The 3,799-nt window shown below is 37.7% G+C and overlaps 1 long non-coding RNA gene across 1 annotated transcript; it reads left to right on the forward strand.

Annotated features, from left to right (window-relative positions):
• The first annotated feature begins 1,654 nt into the window (after nt 1-1,654).
• LOC124244529 (uncharacterized) lies at nt 1,655-3,539 on the forward strand. Its single transcript, XR_006890067.1, has 3 exons — nt 1,655-1,741; nt 2,232-2,334; nt 3,474-3,539. It is a non-coding gene; the product is annotated as an uncharacterized LOC124244529 (long non-coding RNA).
• The last annotated feature ends 260 nt before the right edge of the window (nt 3,540-3,799 follow it).

The raw sequence follows: 3,799 nt of genomic DNA on the forward strand, positions 1-3,799 counted from the left end.
TAAATATTCTCTCCTTTTATTTTAGCTAACACTTTGCAACATTCAAATTTATGTTAACAGATGACTCTATTAAGAAGCCAAAAATTGAGTCAAAAACAATAAGCACGTTAAATTCCTGGTGAAAAAGAGGTAAATGATTCATTGATTACATCTTGAGTAGAAAGTGAAATGAATTAATTGCGCTGTTCACATCACTGTGAAAAACATTTGCTTCTTGAGCATCCTCTTCTATGAATTTGACAAAGAGCTTTATAAAATACATTCTTTAACTAATTGTATCATGAATGAAACATGTTTTCATCCCTCCCCACAGGATAATGACCATGCATTCTAGAATTGAAAAAAATGATAAAGTGAAATAGATAAGTGATTAAGAATCAATAACTTCATAATTCATGAGAATAAAAGTTCTGATCTTTTGTTTAATAAGTGCAGAAGGCTTATCACCCAAAAAATACATCACTGTGTAGGGCAATCTTCTCTAGAGTTGGAGTGTGTGTGTGACCGTGTGGGGTTGCTTTTGGAGAAAGAAAGAAAAAAAGCCCCGAGCATTTCAGGTGATTATGTACATCCCAAACAGTAAACCCCCAGGTGAGAATTGCTGCTCTAGGATATTTTTGGTATTATATTTGAAATTCAATTTTTTTCTTTAGTTATGCTGGTCTGTTATTTCTAAACTCACTTTCTTGTCAAATCTGTATTTATCACATTCCATACATCTCAAGAAATTTTCAAGGATCTTTACTTTTGGGACTGGCCCGGTGGCACAGTGGTTAAGTTCACACATTCTACTTTGGCAGCCTGGGGTTTGCAGGTTCAGATCTCAGGTGCGGACATGGCACCGCTTGGCAAGCCTTGCTGTGGTAGGCGTCCCACATAGAAAATAGAGGAAGATGGGCACGGATGTTAGCTCGGGGCCAGTCTTCCTCAGCAAAAAGAGGAGGATTGGTGACAGATGTTAGCTCAGGGCTAATCTTCCTCAAAAAAATTAAATAAAATAAAAAAGATCTTTACTTTTTCATAAGCAATGGTCCCTCTACTTCTATTCTGTTGCTAAGTCCAGAGCTAATGATGAGATGAATGAATTACCTATGCTCTCACCTGTGAGTGAGAGAAGAGCGTGTAACTTGGGGAACGATTTGTGGTTGTGCAATAGAAGACTCTTGGCCATGTCTGATTCACTGCCTAACCTTCAGGGCTTCAGACAGTGCTAGGCATATAAAGGCATCCAATAAATATTTATTGAATAAATCATTGAATAAATGAAGGAACCTTCAGATTTTGAGACAGGGAGAACATTACTTTCTGAAATAGAATCCATTGAATCAACATAAAACTAATCACATTATCTACTGCTCGCTGTCTCCCTAGGCTGTGTGCTTCCCATGACAATTATATATGCAGTTGGTGAGTTAAGTTTGGCAATCAGAACTCACCAATAAGCCTAGAGAAATCTCCCCAAATTTTCATTTGGGAGACCTCATTCTGAAATATAACCAACGTAGGAAGAATGATAATCTGATTAGCTGTTATATATAAATGCAAAGTGGGTTATACTGAAAATAATTGTTGATTAATAAAGAATTCTGAACAAGCTTTCACTCCTTTGCAGAATACTGAGAGCCTGTCATATGCCTGGCCTAGGCAAGGAAGCAGTGTGACAAAGATGAGCAATACAGATGAAGGCCCTGCCACGTGGAGATTAGTCTGATGAGTGAAACAAACATTAAATAATCACATAGTAAGTATAAGTATGTGATCGCAAATCTGATAAAATGTTACAAAAGAAAAAATGTTTTCAACAGAGGGAATAATAATGTCAAAGAAGTAAGGCATCATGATACCTTTGAAACTGATGGGAGAAGCCAGAGTGTTTGGAGAATATGGACTCACTCAAGAGAAGAGAGGAAAGAGACACAATGAGAGCTGGGTAGCAAAGCTCTTGCCGAAACAAGGTGCCAATAGATATTCATAGAAAGAGCATTAGACGGTGTGTCATGGCACCCTCGGCCCCTGACCCTCAGATTGATTGGTCACTTCTTCCTGAGAGAAACCCAAAGCAGATGCAGGCACAGGAGTAAATGCAGGCAAAGGAACACTTCATTCCTTAACAAGCCTGAGCCAAGAAACCATTTTCTCAGGGTAATTCAGTCCTATTGACCCAGAACTAAAACAGACAGAAAAATCTCTCTCTGTATGTTTACCCTAAAGGACAAATTTTAATTTCACAGGTTTTACCAATTAAATTCAAGGAAAACCACTATGACCAAAGAGAAGAAACAAAGAAGAGTAGAGAATAGTGATCTACCTTGAGGCAGACAACACCTAAGGGTGGTAAGAGTTCTCAATTACTTGTTTAAAAATCCGCCTCCACATTTTAACATCATGTGTTTCCATGAATGGAATTCCTTTGCAAGCAGCAGAGAGAGAGGAGATATAATCTAAGGTTGGGACAAAGGAAATATCACTTTTCAGGTGTAGTATCTCATTTGGATGATTTGCAATTTGGTTTTGAGAAAATGTCTTAAAATACCTGTAAAAATGCATCAAACGTTAATCGTGGTAAGGCAACGTGAAGACAATGTGAATAGGAAAACTGTTCTCATGATTAGCCACCAATATTAAGGAGGAAAACAATTGTCTGGACATGAAGCTGTCTGTTATATAGAAGAATTTACAATATTATCTTTCTGTATGTTTTGTAAACTCTATTTTCTTGAGTCTATACTGTACTTACGAAAGCATCATTCATCTTAGCACACATATTAGAGGAGTTCAGGTGGAACCTAGGAATTTTGTTATCCAAATTGGGTGACTGTCAGCTTAAAATCACATTAGACTGCGTGTTGACATAGTGAATAAGCACGTTAGTGTGTGGCCATATTCATCTATGCCATATTTACCCAGTGTGATTTGGGGAGGGGGAGAAGAATGGTCCAGAATGCTCTTCTAGGCATGCTTTCTTTATTTACATTAATCTTGATTATTTCAATTAAATTTATTAACGACTTGATATTTAATGTTTAAAGCCTAGCGGTTTATCGGCAATTTAAAATAGCATGTCTATTAATTAAAGATGCTTCAAAATATGATAATGATTTATTTCTTTAGGACAACAACTTAAAATAATATATGTAAAATTCTCTAAAAATGAAATTGGAAATTATTACCTAACAGAAACTCCACCCATTGACCTCCTCCTGTCATGGTCAGGGCTATATCGGAATATCTGGGAGAGAGAGACAGGGATCCAACTCTCTCCCTCCTGTTAGCTCTCCCTCCTGTTAGCTCTCCCTGTGCCAGTGCTTGGTGTGAGCTGAAAGCAGAAAAGGAAAGGGAGGCAGTTTCTTGCAAGTCTGCGGGGTTGAAGAGTACTCTATTCTTACCCAGTCCGAAAGGAGTCGGAAGCTCCACAGTGTCACAAAAACTAATTAATCCTAAAATTTTCTTTTCTTCTCCTCTTGTTTCCCCAGGATGATTACTGTGAATGTGCTGGCCTTCCAGGACAACCAGGATTTATACATTGGCAAAAAGATGGCTCCTTTTAATATACAAGGAGATATGAAATGTATGCATAAGTTCCCATCATATTATTTGACTGGGCATTCCATTTCATCATTTTATATTTTGTGTTTGATTATATCAGGGATTAGCGTCTATAAAAAGAGGGTTTTGGATGACCTGTTGGGTTTGGTTCATGCTGAGAGTGTGCTCAACAGTATTCCAGGAATGCCTGTACAAAGCCAGTGCTGTATACTCCAAAATTAGATGAGACCAAAAGTGACACTCTGAAGCAAGA

This window comes from Equus quagga, chromosome 9 (assembly GCF_021613505.1).
Source record: "Equus quagga isolate Etosha38 chromosome 9, UCLA_HA_Equagga_1.0, whole genome shotgun sequence".
Classification (NCBI taxonomy): domain Eukaryota; kingdom Metazoa; phylum Chordata; class Mammalia; order Perissodactyla; family Equidae; genus Equus; species Equus quagga.